This window comes from Eptesicus fuscus, chromosome 16 (genome assembly GCF_027574615.1).
Source record: "Eptesicus fuscus isolate TK198812 chromosome 16, DD_ASM_mEF_20220401, whole genome shotgun sequence".
NCBI classification, from domain to species: Eukaryota; Metazoa; Chordata; class Mammalia; order Chiroptera; family Vespertilionidae; genus Eptesicus; species Eptesicus fuscus.
Window position 1 is genome coordinate 17,614,504 of NC_072488.1, and position 12,166 is coordinate 17,626,669.

General features: G+C 40.4%; 1 pseudogene; it reads left to right on the forward strand.

The window, feature by feature from the left end:
- LOC103283124 (phosphatidylinositol 3-kinase regulatory subunit beta-like) overlaps positions 1-12,166 on the forward strand; it is a 116,886-nt pseudogene that overhangs the window by 755 nt on the left and 103,965 nt on the right.

Here is a 12,166-nt window from a genome sequence, read left to right on the forward strand (position 1 = left end):
ATCATAATGTCCCCAAATAGGAAAGAACCCAAATGTCCATCAACTGATGAAAGATAAATAAAATGTGATGTATCTATACAATGGAATATTATTCATTAAAAATTAATGATATGCCCTAACTGCTTTGGCTCAGTGGACAGAGCATCGGCCTGCAGACTGAAGAGTCCCAGGTTCGATTCCTGTCAAGGGCATGTACCTTGGTTGCGGGCACATCCCCAGTAGGGGGTGTGCAGGAGGCAGCTGATCGATGTTTCTCTCTCATCGATGTTTCTAACTCTCTATCCCTCTCCCTTTCCTCTCTGTAAAAAAATCAATAAAATATATTTTTTTAAATTAATGATACATGGATGAACCTTGAAAACATTATGCTAAATGAAAGAATACAGTTAGAAATGACCACATAGTGTATGATTTCATTTATATAAAATAGGCACTTTTTATAGAGACATAGAAATAGAATAGATTAGTAGGTGGGATGGGGGAAAATGAGGATAGGGTAGATAGATAGATAATAGATAGAAAACAGAGAGATGTTGCTAACTAATAAACAGCTATTTTACCAGACCACAATAATTACAATAGTCTATGAATAAATATTGTTGTCACACTTTAGTTATATTGTTGATGATATAATTATATCACAACATGGTGGTTGGTGTGCATTAAAAATATTTTACATTAAAATAACATTAATACTAAACATTTTGTGACCTTACTTTGGTTTTCATAGAACTTTTCATCTATAGGGGTCTTATATAATAGTAAAGGTCCAATTTTTTTCTCAAGCTTGAGAAACTCTAATGAAGAAGAAAACTATGTAAGTCAGAATACTTATCTCCCCATTAACCATCTGATCTTGGTTGAACCTTGGCTCTGCTTGTGCCCCCGAGGGTCACCAAATAGGCAATGAGGGTGATAATTCCTACCTTTCTTTATTAACAAGGTTCCTCTGAGGATCCGATGAGATAAGAGATATGAAAAATGCTTTCAAAGATAAAGCAGTATACAGTAGTGATATAATTTTACTGTGTTTAAGTAGTTTAATGGTATTAATATTTTAACATCCACTGAAATCTCTCTAATGACAATAGATTTAAAAAAACTTAATGATCAGCTGAACTAGAAAAAAATCTATAAGTTAGAATTAAATTTGAGCTTGTTAAAATTTATAATGCACAAAAAATCACTAGATCATTTTCTGCTTCATTTTTAATGTGCAGTGGAATGTGGAATAAGGAGTATGCTTGCTCTATTCGAGGAGCAGATGAGCTATTAAATTAATTTCATGTAAACACACCAGATAAGAGGCAGCATGTTTATTGACATGGAAAGCCACTTTACTTTTACATAAATAACTACCATGCAGATGCTTATAAGTATAATGTTTTTCATGTAATACCACCGGAGAAAGCCTGTCTCACAGAGAGGAATCGCGCCGTTTGAGATTGCCAAAAACTTTGAAGCCAGTGCCAGGTAGAGCATAAGTGCCCAGTTAATAGTTGTAGACTGACTAGAGAAGAAAGCATTTATGTATAAATAGGAATATTAAATATAGGAACAAGCAGATAATTCTTTCACTCAGTATTTCAATACCATACCCAGTTTGGTGCCTGCAACATAAGTGAATGGAGAGCTTGGAATGGTTCCAGAGAAAAGCAATGAAAATGATTAAAGAGTTGGAAATGGGGTCTATAAATCATGACTACAGGAATTGGGGCTTATTTAACCTGAAAGAAAAAGCTGCATGGCTGCACCAGAGTCTCATATCTGGAGCTGAGAGATGGTGAGATGACCCGTCCAGAGAGCTGTGTGAGCAGAAAGAGATCTAGAAGCAGCCGAGGTATTTTTCAAAGAAATCTGCACGTATCTAACTCTCTCCTTTCGATGTTCAGAACAACCTACAGCAACCCAGGGACACGCAGGGTGTGTACCAGTTCAACCCACTAACATTTACACGTGCCACTGAGGGTCAGACACCGTGCTGGGCACTGAGGAGAGAAAGGGCAGGATCCCGAACCTCCAGCAGCCTCAAGGAGACTGACGTGTGAAGACAGACACAGGATGTTAGGAAATCTCCACCAAAGAACATGCCAAGTCCCTTGGTGTCTCTCAGGAAGGACACTCAAGTTTACTTGGGAGGCTAGGGCGAAGAATGAGCTGCTTCACCAAGGTCTCAATGCTACAAATGAGTTTGCCACGCAGAAGGCAGGAGGACAGTAAGGCCATTCTACGTGAACGTAAGAGCAAGCAGAGACAATCCAGGCAAGACCCACAGAGAGCCCGGACCAGTTAGGAAGGCAGAAGCAGATCTGAGAAATGTTATCACCTCCATTCTGCAGGTGAAGAAACTGAGGCTCAGTGGTCTCAGTGACTTAGGCAAGGTTAGCCATAGTTAATGTCAGAGCTGGGACTTGAATCCACCATTCCTGATTTCCAGTCTGTTAGTCTTTACAAATCCTTGTTACTCATGTAGCAATCGTAATGTGCCGTGGTATGTCTGATAAATGCTTCTGTCCATTAAAGTCGAAGCTGCTAGCAATAGAAAATCCATCTTGTTGAGTAATTTGGTGGGAGGACGAGATGATGTCATCAGGGTCACCTGGTGCAAAGCCACTGAATTCTGTAAACACAACATACACACACACCCAGGAGTTACTTATAAATATAATTTACCCAGACACTTCATAAAAAATAAAGCATCTCATTTTTATTTGTTCTGTTACACTCCATGTAGTAAAGACAAGAGAGATAAACTTGAATTAAATCATTTTTTATTTTAAATTGGAACAAAATGCACCATCGTATCCGTGCTGTTAGTAAGAGTGCTTTCTGTTATGACACCTGCTATAGCCTCACATCTTCTTCTCTCATGTTTTCAACAATAATCCTTCACATGCCTTCAATCAATCTAATAATCATCAAAAAATTATTCTGGATCAACACACACAAAATTTGGAGAGAGAAGCAGCCTATTGGATTCCAGGAAAATCACAAAAGAAAACAGGAGTCAGTGTATTGGGAAGTTGGTAATTTAATTTATTTTATTATTTTATTTTTTCCCATGCTCCAAGGCTAGCAAAATTACTTGTGAGTTTCTGGGTTTTTAAGAATCTAGAACTAATTAAATCTGAATTTTTCTAGGTCACTAATTAACTGAAAAAAAGAAAAACATATTCCCCCTTCTTTTTATTTTTGTTTTGAAGGTTGAGTGGGATAAATTTCCCAGAAAACAAATAGGGAACATAAATCAATTCTTCAAGGCAAGCTGGTATTTCTTAGAAGGTTCTCAGGCAATCTCCCAGTTACATAAGTTACTCTAGAAAACCTCACACTAATATTTCTACCTTACCACAAATGATCTCATCTTATCCTGCTACATAGCTGAAAATCACCTTCAAGTTCAGTGTTGGAGGATGAACTTTCCTGGTTCAATTTCCCAAGTGTCTTAGCATCTCAAGGACACCAAAGCTTCCCTTTTCATCCTGCTTGTCCTCCTCTCCTTTCAGGGAAGCTCATCCTATTAGTGAGCACTGACAGGTCTGACACCACTGAGGAGTGTTTGAGTTGAGAAATGGGCTGAGGTAGGGATGGGTCTCCCCAGGGTGAGTGGTGGAGGCAGAAGCGGGTCTCACCTAAGGCTGCAGGAGCCAGAGAAGTGGTCTAAGCCCCAAAGCTAGAGAAAACGGCTCATTTTAAAGTTGGAGAGATGAGTCCGAACAAGTCATCAAGGAAGAGAAAGTCCGCAATGGGAAATAGGACCTGGAACTGAAAAAGGAGGGAAATAGACTCTATTAGAGCCATCAGAAAGAACACAGCCCTGGCTACACCTAGATTTTAGTACAGTTAGAGCATTTCAGCCCTCTGAACTCCAGAATGAACAGGGAATAAAATTGTGTTGCTTTAAGCCACTAAGTTTGTGGTCATTTGTTCCAGTAGCAACAGGAAACTCCTACAATGTCCGAGAATATGTCCTGTAAGATGAACATCCTCAGCTGACAGTCAGAGTTTGGAGTGGGCAGGGCTGGATGGCGGGAAGCATCATTGCAAAGCTGTGTTGGTGCAGGATCAGTGTCAGTTCCATTGCCAACACTCACACCCATTGACCCAGGAGGGCAGGCAGCCCCAACTCCCAAGACCTTGGCATAGTCACTTAATTATGTTCAAAATGAGTAAAACACAAGCCCACATGTGCAATAAAATATGAATTCCTTCTTGCCCTTTTTCTCCTGACTTTCCCTTCCCCATATTCCCTTCTGTCTCTCAGCCTCACCTCCAGAGCAGAAGCCAAAGCTGAGCAAGGTGTTGCCATGATTTTAAACACTTTCATCCGCAGAGCACTGCATAGTTTCAGTACTGGAAGGGGTCTTAAAAAGGTAATATGGTCAACCCCATGTGTAGGGATGCCATTTACAGCTGTACAGATTGTGTACAACGCAATCCTATGGGGATATCACGCTCAGCAGATCCATGTCAATGGTGCTTTCAAAAATTCTGCAGTCCACAACCCACACAATTGTATGTGCCAGTCATACACTACATAAATACTCATTCAGATATTTCAAAAGTGGGCAAGATGTAGGATGATCCCACCTATTGCAATATGTCTAGAATCTCTGGCCTCCTCCCATTCTATATCAGTAGCACACAGCAATCACTGTGACACACAAAATACCCCACAGATTTACAAATTGCTCCTGTGGGAACAACCACCCACTCATGCCTCATTCCTCTGATCTCATCACTCATCCTTGCTTCAATCATGTCAATCTCCTTAATATTCTTTAAACATTTCATGTTTCCTTCTTCCTCAAGAGCCTTTGCAACTTATTATTTCTCTACATGGAAGATTCTTCAGCTTAATATCTACAAACTCTCTGACTCTCTTCCGACCCCTGCCCAAATGTCACCTTATCAAAGAGTCTCTCTCTGGCCACCCTCTAAAAGACAGAAACACCTCACTCACCCCCGCACATTTTGTCCCTTATTTTGCTTTTTAATTTTCTTAACATTGTGACCACTGTCTATAGCATTATATATTTTACTAAGTTATTTATTTTCTGTAGCTCTCACTAGTGCTTAAGTTCCATGAGGCCAGGAACATGACCTATTTTGTTCACTGTTGTATTTCCAGCACCCAGAACAGTGCCTTACTTATACTAGCCACCCAATAATTATTTATGCCATGAATAGTACAAGGAAATAACTGTATTCATAATAACACATGCACAGCAACACTCCTTTTCCCACTTATCCAAGTCAATGAATTCAGCCATTTCACTTCCCCTTTCCTCCTCCCTAGCCAAAGCTTGAGTTGCACTGCCCAAAGGAAAAAACAATCAAGAGAGTCAGCAAGTCCTATCTTAGAATATTAGATCACATTGATGTTTCTTGTATGAGGGGTAAATGCAGAGCAGTTTCCAGATGAGAAGCTATGTGTTACACTAAGTTCACTTAATGTATGTGTGCCCTCCATTTAGTTTTGGAAGGCAAAGATAAGGATAGAAATCGGGTATGGCATGAACAGGCACTTGACAAGTGTTATCATATTTGATCTGTACAGCCATCCTGAAGGAAAAAAAAAAAAGAAAAGAAAGCTATTTCCCCTAAGAGAAAACTAAGCCTCAGTGACAATATGTTAATATCATTCAAAACCACGTCTGACTCTAAAATCTATGATCATTTGGCCACATCCCTGGAACGAGACAATGAAATATGCTGAACACAAGTGCAACTTTCTCAGAAATTTTAAGGGTTATGGTTTCTAGAGAAATATCCTGGATTCATTTCCAAGAATATTTATTCCATGCTCGTTAATGGGTAACATTTAGAAACACTTGACAAAGTTAACTCTTATGCAAGATTTTGGCTTACCCATGGCAAACATTTGTTTAAAGTCAGTTTATTATCCAATAGTACCTACTCTGCTTAATGAATTGCTTTGTTGATATTATTGGCAGTTTCTACTCTGCCTAGTTAATTACTATGTTCTAAAATAATCAATCTCTTTTGTCTTACTAGTGCCAAGGCTAAGGAAAATTATGAGACAGATAGACTTCTGTGCCCTTCCCTCCCTTTCCTTGTTAAAATCTGGCTAGATGGAAACAGAGAAACAAAAAGATGGGACTGCACAGAGCATTGCTTTCTCAACAGTAGGTCTGACCTCTAAAGGTCAATAACCAGAATCCAAGTAGACCAATATCCATCCCAATAGCCAGTGTTCAACTGGCTTTGGACCAGTGTTCCTAACCTTAGAGGTCAAAGTGCTTCTATGTGCATCCTATTGAATGTTTTCTGCATTATTGTTTTAATCCTCGCACTATAAAGATTTACTCTTAGTTGAAATGTATGAATGAGGTGAGCATCTTCACTAAGCTAGATATAAAGGAGCTTATACAACCCAAGTCCATCTGACACCAGGGCCTGTGCTCTTGGCCACTGCACTATGGTTCAGGACAGGAACATTCCATGTCAGAGAGGACAGGAGCATGGCAATTCCCAGTGCCGGTCTGTGGCAGCAGGACCGTTGGCTAATGATGAGATAGAAAAAGGCCAGGAGCTGTACCTCTGTCCAAGGGCAAGACACAGCCAAGGGGCCCAGGCTCCAGCTAATTGAACCAGGGCTCAGGGTAGGCTCCAGATTCCAGGTAGAAGCCAGAATGCTAAGGCAAGAAAATGAGACTGAGGGTAAGACTCATGAGTAAATGAGCACGATGGGAGTAAAAAAAAAAAAATGCAAGTCAGGTATATGAGTACTTAGGCACATCAGTCACCTGGTAACATATATAATCTGTGATTCCACAGGTCAATGAGTCTCACATCATGTAGGGCAGTGTGCATAGCATCTCAAAAGCTTCTGGATGGAGCCATATACAAGGAAGGACCTAACTGCAGATAAAGATTGTGGAGGAAGACCTTCCAATCCAATGAAAATTATCAAGACCCTTAAACATACAGATTATCTACTTCACTTATCTTGTTTCTTAATTAATTAGCTAGTTAATTAATTAATATTTCTTGAGTACAGATTATATACCAGACACCTTTTCAAGTTTAAACTTTTAAGATCCTCTCCAAATTTGAGTAGTCTATGTAATTTTGTTCATCTCTCCAGATTTGGAAGGGAAGGGAAGGAAAGGGAAAGGAAGGGAAGGGAAAAGAAGGGAATTCCAGACCAGGAAATAAGTGGCATAAACAAATTAAGTCTGAAAGAGCTCTCTCTGCTTGGGAAAGGGTAAGAAGTACAAGGCAGGTAGAACATAAAGTGGGAGAGGTAGTGAGTGAGGATGAAAAAGTCCCCATCTTTATTTTACTCTGTGGAGTCAATTTTAGGTCAGGAAGGGAGATGATGAAATAATTAGAGGCAGTTAAGACTTCTCTTTTATACCTCATAGAACACTTCTGCCTCAGTGGCTTTAGCTTTCTAGTCCATCACATTCTCAGGGAAAATGTGCTTTGAAATCCAATCGTTTCCATTTAGGATCTGTTCCAAAGATTTGATTTCTGGGAGAACAACCTGGATGGGTTCCTAGCTTCTCCTCAGTCTGGCCTTCATTCAGTGTGATTTCCTCATTCTCTTTGATGTGAATTTTCAGAACATCATTGGGTGTAACCTATATTCAAATACAAATTCAATAATACCATCCAAAACCAAATTCAAATGTTTTAACAACATTCCTCATTTTAGATTGGCTCCGTCTTGATCTGATCCCCTGAACAGACATGAGTGTCTTCTCTTTCTGGCCATCAGAGCTGTCACAGTACAGTTCATGGTTTGTCCCTAAACAAGAGTGCCTGACTAAAGGGACAAGTAGGAGCTGAAATCCAACATCAGTCCTGCTCTTGAAGTTGGGGAGCCTGACAGGAGGTGGCATCTACCCCAAAAGTAAAGCATCTGTGTTGTTTTGTTCATACAAAGGCACTTATTTAGGCCTTTTGGGCATAGAATAATGACAAAAAAAGCCATCAGCCCCTCACCCAGGCTGGCCAGGGTCCCTAGCAGGGAACCCCACCCTGAAGGGGCTGTGGCCAGCTTGAAAACAGTCCTCAGCCCCTCACCCAGGCTGGCCCCCCCCCCCCAGCAGGGACCCTCACCCCATGGGGGCATGGCCGGCCTGCAAACCACCACAGGCCCCTCACCCAGGCCACCCCATGCCCCAAGGGAACCCCACCCTGATCCAGGACACCCTTCAGGGCAAACCAGCCGGCCCCCACCCGCGCACCAGGCCTCTATCTATACTAATAAAAGGGTAATATACTAATTAGACTGGGAGACCTTCCAGGAGACCTTCCAGACGTTCTTCTGGACAAAGCCATGGTGGCGGGGCCAAGGTAGAGGTGGTTAGAGGCCAAGAGGGGAGGGCAGTTGTGGGTGATCAGGCCGATGGTGGGGGGGGGGGCAGTTGGGGGTGAGCAGGCCAGCAGGGGGGCAGTTGGAGGTGAGCACACTGGCACGGGTGGCAGTTGGGGGTGATCAGGCTGAGGGGGGAGAATTTGGGGTGAGCAGGCCAGCGGCAGGGGACAGTTGGGGGCAAGCAGGCAGAGTGGTTAGGGGCAATCAGGCAGGCAGGCAGACAGGTGAGTGGTTAGGAGCCAGCAGTCCCGGATTGTAAGAGGGATGTCCAACTGCCGGTTTAGACCAGATCCCTGTAAACCGGCAGTAGGACATCCTTTGAGGGATCCCAGATTGGAGAGGGTGCAGGGCTGGGCTGAGGGACACCCCCACCCCGTGCACGAATTTCATGCACTGGGCCTCTAGTATAGATATAAATATTCTAATCTCCCCAATAGAAAAGACAGCTTTGATACTGGCATGGGAGTAATGGTCTCTGGTACTAAGTCAAGTGGCTGAGATCTATTCCCATATATTTTCTATGTGACCTTGAGCGGGTCACTTTACTACCTCTCTGACCAAGCATTTTCTCACCTGTAAAATACAAGAATTGAACTAGACAATCTCACAGGTTCTTTACACTCAAATTTTATGACCAAATCTACTTTTTGGCAGCTAAAAAAGATGGGGCTAATTTTAATGCACAATGTTCTCATATCTTGCATGTAACTGATTGCTAATGCCTAGATGCTAAAATGAGGGGTCAAAGGGATGCCATCTACTTCTATTACTGATTACATTGTGAAGCTGCCTCAAGTTTAAAAAAAAAACACACATTCAGTGAAAACCAGAGGTTGGCAGAAAATGTGTTGTAAACAATATCGTTCACTCAGAAACATTTGTTGAGTAATTTATAACCAGTATGTGGTAATAACATATATTTTAAACCAACTTTTCCAAAAAAAAACTTGATTATTGCTACCTCAGTAACAAATTATTTAGTTGTCGTTACTTTGAAAATTAGTGTTTAAAGATTAATGTCTTAGTTTAAAATTATTTTATTCTTACCAATTTATCTTTGAATCAATTTTGCTACACTATAATTGTAATAAAATGACTAAAAACAGTATTTTGATGGGGTTATTTTTGCCTATTTAACCCTATGAGTTATAATATTCTTCAATGCTACAACTTAGTAAGTGCTCAATAAATGTTAACTTTTAGCCCTTAAAACTATTTTTCTTTATTATAGAAGCAATACAAGTTCCTTTTAAAACATTTCAAAACTAGAGCTTTCTTAACTAGGATGATACATGTAGCTTTCTACTAGCACCTAGAATGTCCCCAACATACAGGGGCAGGCAAAGGTAAGTTTACAGTTGTTTGTAAGGAAAATAAGACAATAATTAATAAATAATACAAAAATAGACTCTGTTTTTGCATACTTACCACTGTAAACCCACTTTTTGCCAACCCCTGTATTATTTAAATATTCCTTACTGATTTTTTAATGGTTATCTTATAGGCTAATCATCTCCACAAATTCTGAAGTTACTTTCTGCTTGTTTGAACGCACAAAAGTACATGTGATGAACTCAAAGGTAAAACTGTTGGTGTATTTTATTCCTTAGTCTGTGTTTGTAGTTTTTGATTCAAGATACATCCACAGACATCTGGTTAAAAACATTTCCAGTGATCTAGGTCTTTGGCAACATGTTGACAAAACTAGATGATTGATTGTTGCCAACATGTTTTTTAATACAGATGTTTGGGTTTCCTAGAAGTCTGGCCCAAGTATTGGTTTGTTCTTGGAAAGCTATTACAGTGTAAGCATTTTACTATATAGAATTCTGTTTGATAAACCTACTCAGCAAAGTGTCCTATACACTTAAGTTCACAAATGTTACTTGATTTGTTATTCAAATGCTACTTGAGTTGTTAATTGAGAAGGCTTGAAGGGACCCTAGATATGCTATACTCAGGAAATGTATTAGCAGTAAGTCACAAAAATCAAAAATAAAATCAATTACTAAATAGCACCTATACATTCTAGGTATAGACTCCAGTCATCTATAGAATCACCTCAAGGCTGGAAAAACACATGGTACATATTTTCTTTATGGGTGAATTGTGTTTGATAGTTAGAATAAGTGTGTGTGTGTGTGTGTGTGTGTGTGTGTGTGTGTGTGTGTGTGTGATATGTGCTGTTGAGTTGGCTCCAACTCCCAGCTGACCCTGTGAAAGAGAGAGATGTCCTGTCTTCAACAGCCCTGCTCAGCTCCTGTAGACTCATGCCTATGGCCTCTTTTATGGAGTCAGTCCATCTTATATTTAATCTTCTTCTTTTCCTGCTGCCTTCTATTTTCCCCAGCATTGCTGTCTTTTCCACTGAACCCTGCCTTCTTATGGTTTGCCCAAAGTAGGACAGCTTCAATTTTAATAGTTTCGTCCAGTGATGTTTCAGACTTAATTTGCTCTAGGACCCACTTGTTCATCTTTCTGGCAGCCCACGGTATCCGTAGAGCTCTCCTCCAACATCATACTTCAAACAAATCAATATTCTCCTAGCAGCCTTCCTCACTGTCCAACTTTCCCATCCACAACTAGTAATTGGGAACATAAGAGTGTGGGTGATCTTAGTTAGCCATGGTCTATTGTGACATCTGCTCTTTGTGATCTCTCCTAATTCTTCCATGGCTGCCCTTCTGAGTCTCTGCCTTCTCTTCACATTTTTGGCTGTTGTCTTTATTTGAATTTATGACTGAACCACGATAAGCAAAATCTTGAACAATTTTAAGGTCTTCATTGTCTATGTGAAAGTTGTACATGACTTCTGTAGTCATGATTTTTGTCTTCTTGATGTTCAAATGCAGCCCTGCTTTGTCACTTTCTTCTTTTGTTTTCATCAGAAGTTGTTTCAAATCACTGCTACTTTCTGTCAGTAAGATGGTAACATCTGCATAGCTTATTGATATTTCTTCCACCAATTTTCACTCCTCCTTCCTCTGAGTCTAGCCCAGTTTTGTGTATTATCTCTTCTGTATACACATTAAATAAGTAGAGAGATGGAATGCTCCCTTGACTGACACCTTTGCCTAGGAAACCATTCTGACTCTCCATGGCAGTGGCCTCCAGTCCACAATACAAGTCAGACATCAGCACAATCAGGTGCTGAGGCACACCCATTTCTTTCAGAGCAGCCCATAGCTTTTCCTGGTCCAGATAATCAAAGGCTTTACTGTATCTACAAAACTCAGGCCAACCTTCTGAAATTCTTTGGAGCACTCCAATATCCAGCGAATGCTCACCATTAGATCTCAAGTGCCTCTTTTTCTGAATCCAACTGGAACATCCAGCATTTCTTGCTCCACATAAGGTAGAATGTTGCCTCACCTTAAGCATCACTTCACTTGCATGGGAAATTAGAGCAATTGCCCTGTAGTGATTGCACTCCTGGGCATCATCCTCTTTCTTGACAACTGGGATGTACAGAACACTTCCAGTCTGTAGGCCCTTGTTTCATTTTCCATATTTGTTGACATATTCCTGTTAGGATTGACAGATTCAGTCTCTGTGGCTTGAGATAATTCTATAGCATCCCACCTACTCCTGGTGATTTACTTCTTCCCAATACTTTCAGGTCAGCTTTCTCTTAGCTTTCTAGAATTATAGGCTCTTCATCATAGGAATCTTCCTCAAAGGTATTTGCCATCCTTTTTGCCTCTTCTGAATAGATTTTCATTATACTGTTTCCACCTTCTCTTTATTTTCTCCTGGTCTGATAATGTGTTTCCTTCTGGGTCTTTCAGCATTCTTAATCTAGGTTTGAATTTTTCT